Genomic DNA, 20,227 nt, shown 5'->3' with positions numbered 1-20,227 from the left:
TTCCGTCCTCTGGCAAAAAAACTTTAAACATGAACTGCACTCATTGGTCACTGCCTTGGTGTTGTGTTCCTGCCCCACCCACAGCCAGTGATAATTTCAAGCAAGCCGGATGTGTATTTTCAGTGTTTCAAGGCATTAACTCAGATGGGAGTCCAGACAGTCAAGTGATTAACACCTCCTGCTGAGAGGTACTAATGGGCGCTATGTCTCCCTCTGTCTGGCCAGTGATTGTTAATGAAGCTAACACCTGAAAATCATTGGAAAAATCAGCTAGTGTGGCACCAGCTTAAGCTGAATGGGTTCTTGTTTTAAAAAAGCCTTATGCAGCACATCGAATAGAACATAATGCAGGTCTCTCAAAACACGTTCATCGAAGTTGAAGTTCTTTTTAACTTGACACAGCATACTAAAAATGCTGCATTCGTGTGCAAGATGCTGAAAAAACAGCGAGACGTGGCGCAGCAGCCAAAGAGGTCCATTTAGCTGATGTTTCAGGGTTCTGACAGCATGGAAAACCTGAAAATATCAGGGAATTTCAAAATCAAGTTTTTCCAGGCCTAGGAAAGTCATGAAAATAATAAAATCTCAAAAGTCATGGAAATGTTTATAAAATACATTTTTATAGTTTTCAGTGCTCTAAATTGTTTCATGAGCTAGATATTGCTTGTGTAGAGAAAAAAAAACTCAAGCCATAGTGATGCCCAATTTGTCAGTGAATCGTTCTTTTGAGTCATTTCAATTAATTAGTCAGTTCATTCGAAAGGTTCACAAATCGGGCTAAATGATTCATTAGCAAATCAGTCTCAATTTAAAAAAAATTTGTATTCAGAAATCACAAATGCCTGGAGAGTTCATGAAAATTCATTGTTCAAAAAGGGTAGGAACCCTGATGTTTACATAAAAAAACAATGCAAAAACATGCTCAGTGTGAATGGACCTTTACTCAGTTGACATGGGAAGATGACGTTTACATAAACGTCTTAGTGGTACAGCAGAAAATTAGGCCATTCTAAGGCCCAGAGAAATGGTGGAAAATTGTCGAGTAAATAAATTAACTGTTTTTAGTGCAAAAATCCTTCATTAACATTATAAAGGGCCCACAAGTGGAAAATAAGTTTTAAAGAAAATGTATGACATGACCTCTTTAAATCCTTCAGATAACAGAAATCGGTCTATTTTAGTTCTAATAAGTAATGTTTCCCTTTTCTTGCAGAGTCGCTCAAGGCAGGAAGATCCCGAACAGGCCCGGCTTAAACAGAAAGCTAAAGAGGTGAGCTTTATGGAAGACTATTTAATAGTACTAATAAAAGTGCTCGACATACATTTTTCATGATTATGCCCTTGCTATGAGTGTGACATCATTTAGTCTGACATTGAGACAAATGGTCTCATACGTCTCCCAACAAGTTTATTGCTACATGGTGGAAGTCAACATTTTGCTCAGATGTCAACCCCCCCCAACACACACACACTGCCATCCCATGTCTGACGGGATAATATTTGGCTTGTAAGGGGGCGTGACATGTCTGAACACAATACCATGAAATTTCCATCAAGTTCAATGCCAGTGAAAGCAAAAGGACTTGCGATTTGATTTGTTTTGTAAATTTTCGCAAAAGCTCCAAATGGTTTCATTTATATATTTTCAAATCCCCATTTTATTATTGCATTTGGTTAAAGGTGAAGTGTGTAATTTTTTTATGTTAAAATTAACATCGGTTACAATCGGTTAATTTTTAATTGAATTAATTACATGGTGTCCCGATTAATTAATCAAATTAATCACATATATAAATCTTTGCTGTGAAAGCCCCTCAAATAACAATATTTCAATATATGATAAAATAATTATAAATAGTTATCTTTAAATATTTTCAAATTTTATAAATATAAAAAAATATTAAGATAATTAAAATGCATGACATTATTGTGGCAGAGGAGTTAAGCATTGATAAGACAACACAAAAAGCGGCTTTAGAATCCAATGTATTTATTTGCATATTATTGAACATAAGCCAATCATTGGCATACAGTTCACAGCAATCCATTTTGCAAGTGAATCTGTCAATCAGTCAGAGATTTATTATGAGGGCTTGTCTAAAAGGACCCATCAATGTACATCTGCGTCAGATGGATGCTTTTTGGAGCGTCTCACTTTGGTTGCGTCGTGTCATAAACATGCAATTTTTAGGTCGCTGTGTTCGGTTAAAGGTAGTTTAATACTTAGAAGAACACGTCTTGTGATCCCTTAGTTCGTATTGTATTCCATCAAGCTGTGTTTTGAATGCAAGAACGTATCATCATGTTGTGCAGTCTGCTGAAGGGTTGTTTTGTTGTCTGTATGAGCTGTGTGTTGCCTATACAGCTGAAGTTTCGCTTACTGCTCCCTGGAGAAAATAGGTGGTACTTCAAGCTTGAATTTCTCAGGAATCTTCCTTATTATGGTCCTGGGACTTGATTAATTGCGTAAATTTTAACGTGTAATTTTTTTATAAAATTAATCACACTGAATTAACGCATATAATCGACAGCCCTAGTTAAAATACTGTAATGGGTTAAATGAAATGAGGAAGCGGGAGACAGCGTTTCCAACTCAGGAAAGTCGCTGTTTATTCAACACAAAACAAAAACATGTTCGCATTAAGCACAACGGTGTAGTTTCCACGACAGCAGGTAACACACAAACAGCTTCAGGTGTCTGTCTTTTTCAGCCCCTTTTTATTTCCCCTGACTCTCACTGCGAACACAGAAGCAAGCAGTTACCAGCAATCCATCTCAGGTGTGAACCCTTACAGCTTACTCTCTTCCCAGACTGGTGCTCGACCACGCCCTTGCCTCCACAGATACTTTCTACTATCCCAGTATAAAATGCAGAGACTATTAATTTTAATTTCTAAATTGTTTTCCAAGCCATGAACCGTCATGGAATTTCACAAAATCTTAATATTCAAACATTTCTTTTTCTATAATATTTTTTCTAAACATATAAAATGTTCTTGCTCGCAAGCTGTAGTGATTTGTGAGCTAATCGTTTTTTTTTTTTTATTTGATTATTTTCAGTGAATTGGTCGACTTGCTTCACAAATCGGTCTGATTCTGTAGCAGATCCTGAATTACACACTTCACCTTTAATTTATGAACTATTTAGACTGTGGTAAGATTCAGTTAGATTTTAATGCAAAGAAAATATTTGAGACGGTAAGTTCCATCAAATGCTGAGAAGAAACTTGAATTGTTTGATAGAGCCACAGTTAATGTACCCATTTTCAGCAAGAAACACACATGTTTCTGTTTTCATTCCCCCTCCGCTTTTTTAAATACAACAGTTTACACACCATATGTCACAATGTCACCATATGTCTCTGTTTGTATTGACAACGACTGTTTGATCTGATCCATCAAAGGGAGTCTTCTCTGAACCGTACTGATCATGGAAGCATGTTTTATTAAAATCAAGAAGCGCATAGCCCATTGTCTCTCTGTTGCCTTGTTTATAATGTTTGTTTCAGCACTCTGTTGTTTTTCTTACCTGGAGGCATATTGTTATGGAGAACGAGAGAAGCACTTCTTGAAGTCTCCTTTGGTCTTGCTGCGTCTCTTTTTTTTTTTTTCAGATCACAGTACCGCTAACAAGACTAGCATTGTGAAACGCTGAACAGCAGAGTTCTATATATTTATTTGCATGTTTTGTCTCAAAGCAAAATGGCAGCTCCCCTTCTTTGTTGAAGGCCTGTCTCGAAGCCTAGACAGACGCCGCCTCCCCTTCTCCGAACCCCTGGCTCTTCTTTCTTCCATCTCTCCCCTTTCATTTTTCCATGTGCCCACTCGCATGGAAGATCTGGGGGTTTTGCCACCAGCTTTCTGTTTGCCTTCAGCCTTTTCAGGCTGGAGCTTCCTCAAAGGTGTCACTGTGAGGACAGGTTTTTTTTTTTTTTTTTTTGCCTCTTAGACAGAAACAGTGAAGAAAGACTAAAATTTTTGGTGAGAGAGAAGGGGAATGAGATCATGTCACTGGCCAGACTCAAGTGTGTCATGAGCATATTCGCTAACCTCTGGACCACAGCTTCGGAAACAACTATTTTATCATACAGAACACTTTAAAAGACACCATGAAATAATTTAACAGGTGCAGTTCTCTTTCCAGCATTGGCTTTTTTTCCTATTGAAACAGGAATATTTGGGGCAGGGCATATTGGAGGGCTTATCCCTTTTTTAAAATAATGTGTAGGCTGTAGCTTTTAGCTTGTCACAGCCGAAGGCACTTTCATAATGAATTACAGCCATTTTCTTCGTAAACCAATTGATGGTTGGGATTGAAAATATAGTACAAACGAGAGTGCAACTGAAACGGACATGCAAACCATGATGTGCTACTTCTTATTGCTAGTTGGAGACAGGTGGTATTTATAACTTAATTGTTTTACTACAAAATAAATACATTTTATTTTGAAACCGATGTATAAAATCATGACCACTCACATGAGATGAGGACTCTAGTCATATCAGTAACCTTACAAAAGCTGTTTTATTCTACATGGGGCAGGGGTGTCCTCAAGGGTGATGCCATTTTAGAATCACATGACCAGCTGAATACTACTCACTTAATCTCAGTAACCTTCTTGTTATTGGACACTTTCACTATTGGATTAAATTAATCATGACTGATTGTGAACAGTGAAATTCCACTATGATATCTATAACTGAAATCTATTGATTTTGAATTATGCTGCATCCACACCACTATGTGTCACTGTAAGTCCAAGATGACACAAACAAAGTTACTGAGTGCACCTTTAAGGTAGGGAACCTTCTCATTTTAGAAGGCATTTATTGAATAAAACTTTTTTTTACAGTCATCAATATTTTTTATCTTTTATTTTTCCTAGATGAGAGACTAAATTTTAACTTCAATTTTAACTGAACTATTAAGAGCATGCTAGGATATAGGACTAAAAGCCATACAGTTCTAAATTTGATTTCATTTCGACACAAAGAAGTTTTAATTGAGGCAGAAATAATGAATTTACTCCCCCTCATGAAATTAAAATTGTTTTAGTTTTTTTTATTAACATTTTTTTTTATTGATTCAAAGAAAATGACACAACAGAGAAAAACACAACATATACACACCAAATCGACATTTAACTTTTAACCCTCATTAATATCCCTCCCCAAACACCAACCTCACCCTACCCCAAAGAACACCCCTGTGGTCACATAAAATAAAACACACACACAAACAATAAAATAAAAAATAAATAAATAATAAAAATTATATAATAAACATGCATAATTAAACTAAATGTCTCTCTCCTCATCCCTTCCCCTAGAGTCCCCCCAAACTGCCAAATACCTACCCCACTTCCTGAAAAACAAGTCCTCCAGCCCCAGCCTTCCATCTATCATCTTCTCAAAAGCCGCCACCCTCCCCATCTCCGCACACCACTCCGTAAATTGTGGCGCTCCATCTGACTTCCAACCACTTAAAATAATTTGTCTGCCAATCATCACGCCATTCAGTCAGAACTTCCCCATCGCCCCCAAAATACAAAGTCTGGGGCAAAGTAAAATTTGAGTGCCCAGATTGTCACACAAATAATTCTGATCCTTTAACCAAAAATCTTGGGTCTTAACACATCCCCAAAAAACATGGGTTGTGTCTCCAACTTCCGATTGGCATCACCAGCAGGTGGATGTGTCTAAGACCAAGCCTATATAATCTAGAGGGGATCCAATAAAATCTTTGTAAAATCATAAATTGCACAAGACAAACCGTTGCATCTCTAGATACAGACTTGACATTTTTCAGAATCTTAGTCTACATTCCATCCTCCAATACCAAGTTCAAATCTTTCTCCCATAATCTCTTAATAGAAGTTAAAGCTCCATCCCCCAGACTCTGAATCAGCAGGGAGTAATACACTGATGCCTCATGACCTTTCCCAAAAGCAGTAATCACCTCTCCCAAAGTATCTGCTGTTTTAGGGGGGGGGGGTGTGCTACTCCCAAAAACAGTACAGAGCATGTGGCGCAGCTGTAAATACCTATAAAACTGAGATCTGGGAATCCCAAAATGATGACCCAAATTCTCAAAAGATCTCCACACTCCTACAGGTCGCCGAGTGTAGCAACCCCCCTCACAGTTCACTCTGACCAACAGAAAGGGGACTTGTTGATACATAATTTTGGGTTAAGCCATATGCTCGAGGCAACATTTAAATAAATGTCCAAATTGAATACTCTGGCCACTCTTGTCCAAATCATGTGCAAATGTGAGATAACGGGGTGTGACCTAACTTCTCCGGTTAGTTTGATAGAAATGCTTTGCAGTGGCGAAATTGGGGCAAGGACTTCCTGTTCAATAGAAAACCAGGGAGGGGCTCTTTCAGGTGGAAGCGACCAATGAGCCAGATGCCTGAGACTGAACGCATAATAATAATAAAATAAATCATGGGTAGGCCTAGCCCACCTTTGTCAATCGGCCTATGTAATTTGTTAATGTAGTCTGGGACGTTTACCATTCCAAATGAAGGACTACGCTATGTTATCAAATTGCTTGAAATAAGAGAGGGGGACATCTATAGGGAGTGACTGTAGCAGGTAGTTGAATTTTGGAATACAATTCATTTTAATAACATTAATCTTCCCAATCATCGATAAATGTAATGAAGCCCATCTATCAAAATTAACTAACTAAATCGGACAAATTTGCTGGGAATAAAATACCCAAATACTTAATGCCCTGTTTGGGCCACTGGAAGGTACCAAACCTTCGGATATAGACCAATTGACTTTGTATCCTGAGACCTTGGAAAAGGAATTAATAATTCTGTGGAGGCAAGGCATAGATCTAGTAGGGTCAGAGACAAATAATAAAATATAATCTGCGTAAAGCAAAAGCTTATGCGCCATACCTCCCGCCATCACCCCTGGAAAATCATCATCCTTTCCTATCGTGGCTGCTAATGGTTCCAGGGCAAGACAGAACAATAATGGGGAAAGAGGGCAACCCTGCCGAGTGCCCCTATTCAGAGTAAAATAATCTGAAATTAATCCATTTGTTTGTATCGCTGCTACAAGGTGTCTATAAAGTAACTTGTATATCCAATAAAAGTACTCCCGAACCCATTAATTTCCAAAATCTTAAAAAGATAATCCCATTCTACCATCAAATGCCTTTTCGGCATCCGGAGACTGATGACCAAGTGAGATGGCAGCGACCGGAGACTGATTTCGCTACTGACCACATGATATTGATAAAACGCCTTATGTTATCAGAAGCGCTACGGCCCGAATAAACCCCACTTGATCTATATGTATAAGAGATGTCATAACTTTACTTAATCAGTTAGCCAAAATGTTTGACAACATTTTTACATCTAGCTGGATCAGGGAAATTGGACGGTAACTTTTACACTCGCTTGTATCTTTGTCCTTTTTAAGAATCAGACTGATCCAGGCTTGTCATGGTTGGCGGAAGCTTTCCGTTCTTTAATGATTCTGTATAAACTTCTAACAAAAGTGGAGCCAGTTCTGTAGCATAGGATCTAAAAAATTCTGCAGCAAAACCATCTGGCCCCAGAGCTTTGCCAGTAGGTAGGGACTTAATTACCTCGTCAATCTCCTCCAAGGTTATCTCAGAATCAAGAGAGTTTTTTTGCTCAGTCATCAATTTAGGAAGTTCTAATGGTTCCACAAAGTTTCTAATATCCTCATCAATAGACGAAGATGTGGAACTATAAAGATCAAGATAGAATTCTTTAAAGGCATTATTATCAATGGCTGAGGTAAAAATTTCACCCCCAGCAGATTTCACAGAGAATGGAAGAAAAAGACTCTCTCTGTTTTATGTATCTAGCCAAAAGCTTCCCTGCTTTGTCCCAAGACTCAAAATATGACTGTCTTGCCCTGAATAACCAAAACTCTACCTTCCGTGACAAAATAGTATTATATCTGTATTTCAATCGTGTCAATTCTCTGAGGCCATTAGACGACATTCGGCACTTCGGCACTGCCTCGGCACTTTTAATATTCCCTTCCAATTCCACGAGTTCTCGTGCATTGGATTTTTTGATGAATGAGGAATACTGTATGATCTGACCCCTAAGAACCGTCTTAAGTGCCTCCCAAGCCACACCCACAGAGGATACTGAGGACCAGTTGGTCTCCATATAGACATTGATTTCAGTCTTTAACATTTGTTGGAAATGAGGATTTTGCAAAAGGGATACATTAAAGCGCCAACTATATGATCTCTTTTTTCCATATGTTGCAACACCTCTAAGCACACCAGGGCATGATCTGAGACTAAGATGTTTCCAATTGAGCAATCAATGACAGATGAAATGAGGGATTTAGATTAATATATATATATATATATATATATATATATATACACACATTCTAGAATAAATCTTATGAACTGATGAAAAAAAAAATGTATAATCCCTACCAGATTTTTACACATCCTGTGAAGTGTGATTGTTGCTCTAGGGGGCTTACACACTTTTGCTTCACTATGATCAAGGACTGAGTCCATCAACAGATTAAAGTCTCCTCCCAATATTATATCATGAGGGGTGCCAGCAGCTTGCAACATCCCTTCAAGATCTATAAAAATGCCCTGATCATCAGCATTAGGTGCGTAAATATCAGCCAAAATCAACCTTTGCCCCTGAATTTCTCCTAAAACAATAATGCCTCTTCCTAATTTAGAAATTTGAATTGTAGATGTTTATTTATCAGTATAATGACTCCCCTGCTCTTACTTGAGCCATCACTAAAGAAAACATGTCCATCCCATATCTTCCCAAATTTTTCAGCTTCCTGCGAACCCGAACTTCCCCCCGAACAAAACAAACAGAAAAAAAGAAAAACATGCACATTAACCCCACACATGACAGAGAATTTTGTTTCCATCGCCATAATCGATCGACGTATTACAGCGAGATCCTCCAAGTCAGCAACAACCTTCGTCAACATCACCGAGATGCTGGACAGTTGACGCTGAATTTCTTTTCCCGACGTGCCTTCCAAATCGAGTCCCCGGCTCGTGGCCTGTTCGGGGTGTCAGCTTGAGCACGTAAGTGTCTTTTAATGTCTCCAGAGTCTGAGGATTTTGACTTCTTTGCCATGTTTACCTCAAAGAGCAAATATGTAATTGGGTGTGTCAAATCTCACCGGATTATAACATGAAAATAATTTAAAAAAAACTAGTAAAGTGCGCAGAGCTCGTGATTCGCATGTCTGCTTCTCACATGGCGTCACCGAACCGACCGAAAATTAAGTTTCTAAAGAATCAAGTTTAGTATTGTACGGTGTTTAACAACAAAACACTAACCAAGGTATTTTTAGGTTAGCAAAGACTACATCATTACTGAACAGATTATATTATTTGATTCATCATGTTAAAACCAATCAACAACATTAACATATGTCTAGTGCTCCATTGATATTCATATTCTAGTGCAATTAGAATGTGAAAACCCTTTTTGGATATTTCCTCTGTGGTCTTGTTTTCTTGGATTGTTATGTTGGCTCATTATCAAGCGTTTACACTGTATTCTTCACCTTGTTAATGAAGAGTTCTGGAAGGTGATAGATACTCTGAACACTTCCCAGAGCACAAACTGCCACTCATTTGCAGAAGAAGTTATGCAACTGATATAAAGCATATCAAAGACTCTCATAATGGTGCTAGAATTAGGATCAGAACTCATGTTCCTATTTTCTCATGTCCTTGACTTCAACCAGCACCCTTAATTGAACTGCCACACTCGCCATCAACCTGTGCAGTTATTAAGGCGTTTCTCTGCGGCGAGTCATTCTGGTGGGCTGGACTGCAGATAAGGATCAATAGAGATGGAGAGCAGTGCTGGCAGGCTTAATGGCTCTGCTTCTGTCTCTTGCCTGACCTTTGTAAATGATTACAGACTACAAGCATTTCTCTGCCACCTCCTGCATCTCTTTCTCACCAACAGACAGGTAGGCAGTTGGGAGGAAATGGCATCTTCAAACATTTAGACGGCTGTTTAGGCAAATACCAGACTGATCTCACAGTGAAATCAGAAAGAGTTGGCTGATTTTTCTAAAATCAGTGAAATTCAAAACACTGCCCCAAGTGGCTGAAGCAGTAAGTGTTGGGCATATGGGCACATGCAAGCTCCATTTTCTGGGTGTAATGTCCATGGAGGGGTGCCAAAAGCGAGTTGTGAAGATGGTTGTTTTCAGCTGTTCAGGCTGTAATACACAGGGATGTGATGCTTCCAGATTAATACGGAATACATTTTTTTCCGACCTAAATATTTGACCCGCGTGAATTGTGTATATAATATTTCATCTGGGGTTCATATGTTATCGGAAATGCCCTGTCCTGTACATTCTCTGAGTATTTTTCACCCAAACAAGTGTCATTCAACCTTCCCTCTGAACAATTTCACTCACAAACTTCGCTGCGTCACGTACAGGCTTTAAGAACGCGTGAGGAGGCGGCTCTGATTTTTACCATCAGGACTTCATTTAAGACAGGTTTATTTGATCAGTCCAAATCATGAGTGATCACGAATCAGGCTTTTTAAAATGATCAGGGCAGTGGGGTTTGCTGTTGCCTGCTTTTTTGTGCTTAGTTGGTCATATGCCTGAATACAGTGAAGAGGAATTAATATTTTATAAACTGTACCCCCAAACCTAATCCTAACCATCAGTGGAGTAAATATATAGAGGGAAAAATACAACCCCTGAATTGTGCTTGTCGCTGATTATTTGAATGCGTATACTTCTTGGTTTCAACGCGTGAGCCGAACACGCCACAGTGGAAGTTAAACACATTGGAGCAGATGTAAAAAATGTCTACTGGAGATGCCGCTTGTCAGTGAGTCGGAATATTGTTGGCCTTTTTAGGGTACACCAACTCCTGGAAACAACATGCCGACTTACCGTGTGATCATGTTGCAAATACACATCAATAATACCTAAAAACAAGGATTGTCAGAATTCCAGAATTTCAGTAGTAGTATACCAATACCAGTGAAGCTATACAATTCTCTAACAATTTCCATAGCACAGCAAAACCATGAAATTTTTTTTTAAATACTAATTGAATTCTTATTTGTATTTTTTTTTAATATAGATTCACACTAAAAGTTTCGTCGCAACTAGTATTGCAATGTAGAGAGTAGAGTCGCCTATGGCGATATAGGGTCTATTTCAAAACCTAGGAAACATTTTAAGGCATCATAGGTGCGCTCCCAATGTGAAGGCTGTTTCAAAATGTGGGCATCTTAAAGGTTTAGTTCACCTAAAAATGAAAATTCATCACCCAATTTCAATTTTTGTGTGTATTTTCCTTTCTTTTTTTTTTTTTCCTTTTTCACCCAATTTGGAATGCCCAATTCCCAGTGCGCTTTTAAGTCCTCGTGGTCGTGTAGTGATTCGCCTCAGTCTGGGTGGCGGAGGATGAATCCCCCCCATCTGAGATCATCAACCCGCGCATCTTATCACGTGGCTTGTTGATGCCATGGAGACATAGCGTGTGTGGAGGCTTCACGCCACCCACCGCAGCATCTGTGTTCAACTCACCACGCGCCCCACCGAGAACTAACCACATTATAGCGACCACGAGGAGGTTACCCCATGTGACTCTACCCTCCCTAGCAACCAGGCCAATTTGGTTGCTTAGGGGATCTGACTGGAGTCACTCAGCATGCCCTGGGATGCGAACTAGCGAACTCCAGGGGTGGTAGCCAGCGTCTTTTTCCACTGAGCTACCCAGGCCCCGGGTGAACTTTCCCTTTAATTACACTGCCTCGTATGATATCTCGCTTTGGACAAATTCTAAGTTAGCATCGCATGCATCTTTCCCTGGTTAGCCGATCCCAGAATGGACTGTGGTGAGCTTGGTGGAAAAGTAAATCCAAGATGGTGGACGAAGCTAGATACATTTTTATTATAAATATACTTATAATTCAGTCAATACTGAAATGTATAGATTAAAACAGACCATTTCACCGAAAATTGTATATTTGTGTTCATTAGAGTATTGCGCCGTTTCTCAAGTATCACCTGTACTGAAATCAGTTGCGAGTCAGGTCTCCCTTTTACTGCGCTTGAGGAGCGCTTGAATGATGCGTGGAGTTGCTGCTTTTGTAGAGCGTTTCAAATCGAAAGTTTTTTTGTTCATTAACATTTTTGTTGGTAAATTTCGCAACTATTACAAGGGGGTCGGTTACAGTTCTATTAATTAGCCAAGTGTACATGGATATGGATGATCTCAAAATGGCCAAATCAGCTGATTTATTGACATGGCCAGTATCTATCACTCACTAATAGGATTTGATACCTAAGCACTAGTACTTTTGACATCCCTATTATAAGCAAAGAGACTCATAGTTACATAGGTCTAGCTAGGATCACCTCCTATAAATTACTGATAGCAGTGTGAAATTGTATCGCATTTCTGTACATTTAGAATTTGATGAAGTCTGGGAGAATTTCTAATCGGTATTCACAGTAGCCAACCGAACAAATGTGTTCGCAAGTGAGCAGCAGATTTTGTGATTGAGGTCAGTCATTAAACAGTGATTTATGTGAAGCTACAAAGCTTGGGATTACAGATGGCGTAACTAGGTTCCCCTTTCACTCCTCATCAAATAAACGAATATGAACGCAAGTCAACACTCTAGCTGCAGGCGGTGAGAGGAGATCAGCGCTGACACCAAACAGTGCCTGTGCTTCCAGAACCTTCCATTTAACACTAATAGATTCACTGCATTGTGTCTGTGCAAGGCCTCCTTACCTCGTATTACTTCAAATAGATGTGGCCACCCCACTGTCCATGTCTTTTATGTGCCCTCAGGGTGCATTCACCGTAGCTGTCAGGGTCAGGTGAAAGTTCAGTGCACCAGATCACTGACATGCGGCAGTCACACTGGGCGTGTTGGCGTGTCAGCCTGGTCTCTCCTGGGCATCCATGCGTGTGCATGCAATGTGCACGACTTCCCTTCCTATTAGCATAACCTTGACTTAATTAGCATGTAAATGTTGCCTTGAATTAGCGTTTTGTCAATTTCTTCCCTCTTCATTATGTTATTTAGTTTGTGTTTGTGAAAGGGGGGAGGGGTGCAATTATTTGGACCACTTTGGACCACAAATTGTTTTTAACAGCATGAATGACAAAAGTTTATTCAATTAAAAAGAATCTAAATACACATCAGTGTCAGATATTATTATTTATTGATTTTTTTGTTAAACATTTTAGGTTCAATATTTGTCCACTGGAATTAACTTTTAGGGGCATTTTTTTTCATGAGACCATTTTTTTTTTTTCAACCATATTAAAACATTGTGTCATTGATTTTATGTACTTCAATTGAATTTAAATTAATTAATAAATTCTTAATCAAAACAAAAGTTGCTTTAAATAATACACAAGAAATGTGTCTACCGTCACATCAGGTGTCACATTAGATTTTGATTTAATCAGTGTTTTGCAGTTCTTGGAATTGTTTTCTACACATTCAGTGGTTTCAGAGCATTTTTCTTTTTATTATTAATGGAAAAAAAAACTTTGTATTATCTACATAATTTACAATGTAAGTATCTAACAGCTACTAGTCACTATGGTGTCTGCAGAGGCACTAAACCAAAAACTGGATTCAGATATAGTTTGAATTGAATGTAATTAAATTTGATCAATTCTAAGATAATCACTTCATTGTGTATGTCTCTTTCGATGATGTTTTTGCTGTGCGCCATGGTTAAAATTCAGACCCTAGTACATTTTACTGATTTACATCACTACAGAAGAGGAAAACGCACACAAAAAAAGAAAAGGAAGAGGAAATTGTTAAAAGCTGGATTAGAACATAAATCGTTCATTTAACCTACTTAGTATTTATCTTTTCCTACACTTCAAATCACAACTGTGACACTCATAACAGCTCTGTGAACATGCTTTCTAATGGTGCCGCCAATGACACACAAGCCGTTCTTGCTTCGTGTTTTTTTGCAAGTTCATGGTCACAGTGGTGTGAGAGTCAGGGTGAGGAGAGGTGAGGACTCTATCTGCATTCTATGCCTGGCAGCATTCACTCCAAGCTGGGGAACAGAGGACATGCGGCCCCCCTCCTCATCCTCCCCTCCCGGCATGGCTGGCTCTGTCACTGCCTGCTAGGGTGAGATGACTTTACCTGCGGGCTCTGCTCTTTGAAAATCGCTCGCTCTCTTATTCTCTCACTCACTTTCTCCCTCATTCCCTCGTGGAAAGAAATTGAATTAAGCATCCAGATACAGAAAAAAGCTCTAAGTTATTTGCTGCATGATGTTTGGAGCTTCATTTGCTCTACTGAGCTCTCCAGGGAAGTTAGGAATGAATGTCAAATACACAGCATACAAATATTTGAAAATTATAATTCAAGTAAGGCAATGTAATACACAGTAATACTTATTTGGGAGCATGTTATTCACAGACATCCACAATGTATACATGTCTTTTTCATATTTGCATTATGTTGATATGAAGTCTCAAAGCTTTTGTGTTGTTAACATTAATTGAATGTTCTTGCTCATTCAGATGCAGCAACAGGAACTCGCTCAGATGAGGCAACGGGACGCCAACCTCACAGCCCTTGCTGCCATTGGACCCCGCAAGAAACGCAAGCTTGACTCCCCCGGGGCCTCATCGGGATCAGAGGTAAGACAGGACTCCAATGTACAGGAATGGATGTGGCAAGCATTAAAATTAAAGGGGGGGGACATGTCATGTTCTTCAGTCACCCCCTTCTTTATGAGATAATTATAAATTTTGAAAGACCAATGCCTTAATGTGTCCCATACAGTTTTTAATGTTTCATATTCAGCACTATACAAAACATTTATCTTAAATTATTTTTGCAATTAGAATTATATAGGATAGAAATAGAATAAGGAGTCCTGCAACAGATGGTAGATCCCAGATCTCAACATCTTTGATTCAATCTGGGATTACATGAAGAGACAGAAGCAATTGAGAGAGCCTTAATACATAGTGTTCTGTGTTCAGCAAATTTTCCAAGATGCTTGACAAAAAAAGTGTACCTAGGAGATTTGGTGCTGTTTATTCTTACACCATTTATGATCATACACGATAAAGGAGCGCGTTTACATGAATGTCCCGTGTAGTTGATTTCATTCATTTTTCATTTCGAAATTGAAAACAAATATCAATTATGCTTTGAATATTCTTTTTTCATTTGAAAAAGAAATGGGCAAAAACAAGAAAATGGCTTGTTTAAAAAACTTAAAAGTGAGAAATCAGCTCAATTTCTCATGCTTATTGGTCATGGATAAAATGTGAAAATACAGCATTCATTTTTTATTTGCACATGTGGGAGGATATGAAACGTGATTTGTCAACTTACACTGTCATCTGTCCTGCCTCAGTCACGTCCTTCAGATAAAGAGTTCAACATAATATAGCTCTGCAGATGGATTAATCTAATTTTAATTAAGAACATTAACATTCATCCAAACATTTGGTAGTTGCGTATTTATTGCAGCTCTGCTCTTGTATGTAAAGCAACCAAGCAATGGATTTATGCGACAGCCCTCCAAGTGAACGCAGCAACATAAATAATGAAGTTGTAGCTTGAACTATCCAATGTTGTTCTGTAAATTACGAAAAAGGAATCTAAATGTACAATGCAGGTAAAGTGAGACACTTTAGTTTTTGTATGTGATATTTCTTGATTTTCCTCTATATAGTGTATTGGAGATCTTTAGTTTAGAATGGTATATGCACACGATAAACTTGAATTTGGCTTGCCCTAACGCGCTCTGCCGGTGCATTACATTCTGAGAGAGGTTTACAGATTTTTATACATTTATACTTAGGCTACATTATAGCCAACAAGTCTAGTTTATTGCCATTGCTGATTGGGCTCAGTATTGCTTTATGAATTTGGCACCATATTTAAAATTTCAGCTGCTGTACATCGAGCAGACAACAACCGAGCGAATAATTCATGTTAAAAAAAAATCGGAAACAAAGTGTCACATATCTTCTATGTGCATAGTGTGATTTATATCAAAATTTAACCAAGTGTTTGGCCTTGTGGGTTGATCACATTGATGTGGCTATTGTGGGTCAAGGTCGTAGCACCACCAACTGGCAGCAGGAAGTATGGCACTTTTAACAGACTTTGAAATAGCCCTCTTGTGTTTACATGAATTGCTTAAAAATTATTTGGAATAATGTCAAGACACTACTGATGTAAAATTGTAAAGGAATATTTGATATCTTTAATACTGTTGCCATGACAACACATTCATTGTTATTATTCCTTTATATAGTTGGATGTTTTTGAGGCACTTGACATGCTTATAATTTCATGAAATTTTGCACACATCATCAGAGTCGTCGGCCATTAGGGCTGGGCAAAAGTTGCAGGGGGGCTCTATAGCGCCCCCCTTTAAAATGGCCTCTGTAGCACCCCTATTTTCACCTACAGTCACCAAAATTGGTACATATATAGTTCTCATAAATCTGAACAACTTTCATACTCAGTCATTAGCTCCGCCCAACAGGAAGTCGGCCATTTTGGATTTTCTTTAAATATTGCAGTCTCTGAACTTTTAAATACTCCTAGGTGATTCATGAGACTGTCACCACATTTAGACAACATTATGTCAAGACTTTGAAGATGTTAAATTGCGAACAGATTTTGATATCGAACGGTGTTGCTATGGCGAGGCATTAATGGTGAAAAATGGGAAACAGGAAGTGTTTTATATCTTATGTGTGCAATGTGTGATTTAGATCAAAATTGAGAAGTATGTTTAGTCTTGGGGGCTAATCACATGGATTTGACTATTTTGTGTCACTGTCATAGTGCCACCACCTGGCAGCAGGAATTGTGGCTCTTACAAAAGACTTTAAAATAGTCGTCATTTTTATTTGTATAGCGCTTTTCACAACACGCATAATTTCAAAGCAGCTTTACAAAAAAATTAAACTGTAATATCTATAAAGTCTTAGAGTGATCATGTAGTTTGATTAAATATGATTGTAAATTGTGTATAAAAATTAAATAAATTATAATTGTATTTAGAACCCCTGTGAGCAAGCTGAAGGCGACTGTGGCAAGAAACACAAAACTCCATAAGATGTTGGTAAATGGAGAAAAATAACCTTGGAAGAAGCCAGGCTCACTGTGGGGGCCAGTTCCCCTCTGGTTAAACATCATGAATATAATGGCAATATTATTTATTTGTGTGTGATGCAAGTCATGGTTTAAAATTTGTAAGTTAAGTAAGCGTTAAGGTCCGGTGTTTTAAAAAAAAAAAAAGATTTTTTATGAACTTTAAGATTAATGACTAATGTCTTTGAAGTCAATTCTGGATTAATTGAAGAAGTTCACATAGATGCATTGTCCTTTGTTAGTTGGCTGATGAAGGCTTTTGTTATGTATTCCATTTCAAGAGTGTAGTCCATCAGTAGACAAAGGTGATGCAGGCAGAGATCTATGAGGTATATTGCAGTTCAACCGGCAGATCATTTCGGTGAGGTTCGGTGGGGTCCATCCTAAGTCCAAGGTTCAGGCAGTGGCATATGATGAATCCGATGTCTTACAGTTGGAGTTGGTATCATTTCATCCTGTGAAATCAAAAGACTGAAATGATGTCTGGCTACCACTGGCTGTAGTTTGTCGTTATCACTCAGCAACACGTAGCTGTGGAGTCCGACACCATACAGGAATGGAGCTGGATCTGACTGGCTCTGGTAACCTCAGGATATGAATCCATGAGACATGGAAACAAATAGAATAATATTAGCGTAGATGCCATTCAATTTTATGCAGAGTTTTAGATCATGATAGATGTTTCTGGTTCCGGCAGACCTAACTAAAGCAACCTAATTGTGAGTTGAAGGATAAATTAGGTGTATGCCTGGCTAAATAGATGAGTCTTTAGTCTAGACTTAAACTGAGTGTGTCTGCATCCTGAGCAGTGTTAGGGAGAATATTCCATAGTTTAGGAGCCAAATATGAAAAGGATCTACCTCCTTTTGTGGATTTTGATATTCTTTGAATTATTAACAAACCAGAATTTTGTGATCGTAATGAACATGACGGAATATAGCGTGTTAGAAGGTCACTTAGGTACTGTGGAGTAAGGGTGGAATTTTTAAATTAATATGAAATTATGCGTTTTGGCTGTTCGTTTACACAACAACGGCGTTTTGGGGCCTGAAAACGCAAACTTTTGAAAACGGGTTTCAAAGTGCACGTTTTTGAAAACGATGCCGTTATCGTCTCTGTGTAAACATACAAAAACGCGAATTTGTGAAAACGATGACGTCATGCGCTCGTGTATTACATGTTATATAAAGAATGATGGATTGATTGGCATCAATTTGAGATGTATAATTATAAATATGAATACTGATGTCTGTGCAAATAACAATAATCAACAATTTATTCATTTGGAGTGTTTTGTATGGATTGTGAACATTCTACAGTAGGCAGAACCTGCCATTTGAAAATCTTGAAATTAATGTATGGATTCAGATGGGAAAAATGTATTTGTATTTTAAATGTTATTTATTTAATTTTATTTGTACCTTTACCCTGCAATTCATTCACCTACTGCTTATGTATATAGCCTATAGACAGAGATGTGATGCCATGTACAGTATTCAATGATATGCTTAGAATATGAAAACATGAGGCAGTGAAAATGCATGTTAGATCCAGTGTACACAAGACCTCTCTCTCCATCAGAAGATATCCATATATCAGAGTTCTGTCTGATATCCAAAACCAGTCAACATCAACAGCTTTTTATGGTAACTTACTCTCCTACCAGCCCAAGAGTCAGCAGGGGGAATACAGAAGAAGGCAGGAGACGAACTGATGGTAAAAAAAGAGTTTATTGAATAATCTTAAGAGTTATATAGGCATGTGCGCGAGACATTCAAAACTACAATGGTGGACTACAGGACTGTGTATGTACTGCTCAAGACTGAGTTTATTGACACTTCTCCAGCAAAGTAATTGTAGTAATAAAGCAACCTCATCGTCCGTCCAGACAAAATTGCTCGACGCTTTCGCCATCTTCATTGTTTGTATTCACCGCTCTGTGGAAGAATGCTTATGTGCGCAGGCGCGTAGTGTTTCTTTACAAAGTGACATCACCAACTACTGGCCTGGCATGCATAATACAGCTTTTTAGTCATTTTTGCTGATCCGTTTGAACAGGGATCGTTTTGACAACGTTGTCGTCTGTACGCGAAACTTTTCAAAAATGCAAAGGAAAATCTTTTCCATTTTTAGTGCATCATTGTCATGTAAACGTATCCTTAATTTTTTGGCATCAGCAACAGAGAGCATGTGTCGTAACTTAGCAATATTTCTGAGGTGGTTCTACAAACATTGGAAATTTGATTTTCAAAGGACAGATTGGTATCAAATATAACTCCTAAATTCTTCACTGTTGAAGACGATGTAACGGTACATCCATCAGGAGTCAAATTATATTTTAGCGGCTTATTTTTAGAGGTTTTTGGTCCAATAATTAGTACCTCTGTTTTGTCGGAACTGAGTAGAAGGACATTTGTGGCCATCCAATCTTTGATTTCATTGATACACTCTGCTAATTTGGAGAATTGTGAATTTTCGTTGAGTTTAGAAGAAATATAAAGTTGGGTATCGTCGGCATAAATGTGGAAACTTATTCCACGATTCCTGATAATATCTCCCAGGGGAAGCATGTAAAAGGAGAAAAGCAGAGGCCCTAAAACTGAACCTTGTTGCACTCCATACTTGACTTTTAATTGATTTGACAATTCCTCATTTAAACATACAAAGTGGTAGTGGTCTGCTAAATAGGACCTAAACCATGCTAATGCAAGTCCACTAATGCCAACGTAATTCTCCAGCCTATTCAAGAGAATGTCATGATCTATCATGTCAAAGGCAGCACTAAGATCTAAAAGCACTAGAAGAGAAGTGCAACTGCGATCAGATGATAAGAGCTAGTCATTTTTAACTCTGATAAGTGCAGTCTCTGTACTGTGATGGGGCCTAAAATTCTCTGTAGAAATGAAATAGTTGCGAGGACACTACATTTTCTAGTATTTTAGTCATAAATGGTAGATTTTAAATCGGCCTGTAATTAGCCAATTCTCCAGGACCAAGCTGTGGCTTCGAAATGAGCGGTTTGATAACTGCCATTCCAAAGTTTTTGGGGACAT

General features: G+C 38.4%; 1 pseudogene; it reads left to right on the top strand.

Annotated features, from left to right (window-relative positions):
• The window catches only part of LOC127437296 (transcription initiation factor TFIID subunit 4-like), an 85,495-nt pseudogene that overhangs the window by 33,747 nt on the left and 31,521 nt on the right, over nucleotides 1-20,227 (top strand).

This window comes from Myxocyprinus asiaticus, chromosome 48 (genome assembly GCF_019703515.2).
Source record: "Myxocyprinus asiaticus isolate MX2 ecotype Aquarium Trade chromosome 48, UBuf_Myxa_2, whole genome shotgun sequence".
Lineage (NCBI taxonomy): Eukaryota > Metazoa > Chordata > Actinopteri > Cypriniformes > Catostomidae > Myxocyprinus > Myxocyprinus asiaticus.
This window is presented reverse-complemented; position numbering and strand designations above follow the sequence as displayed.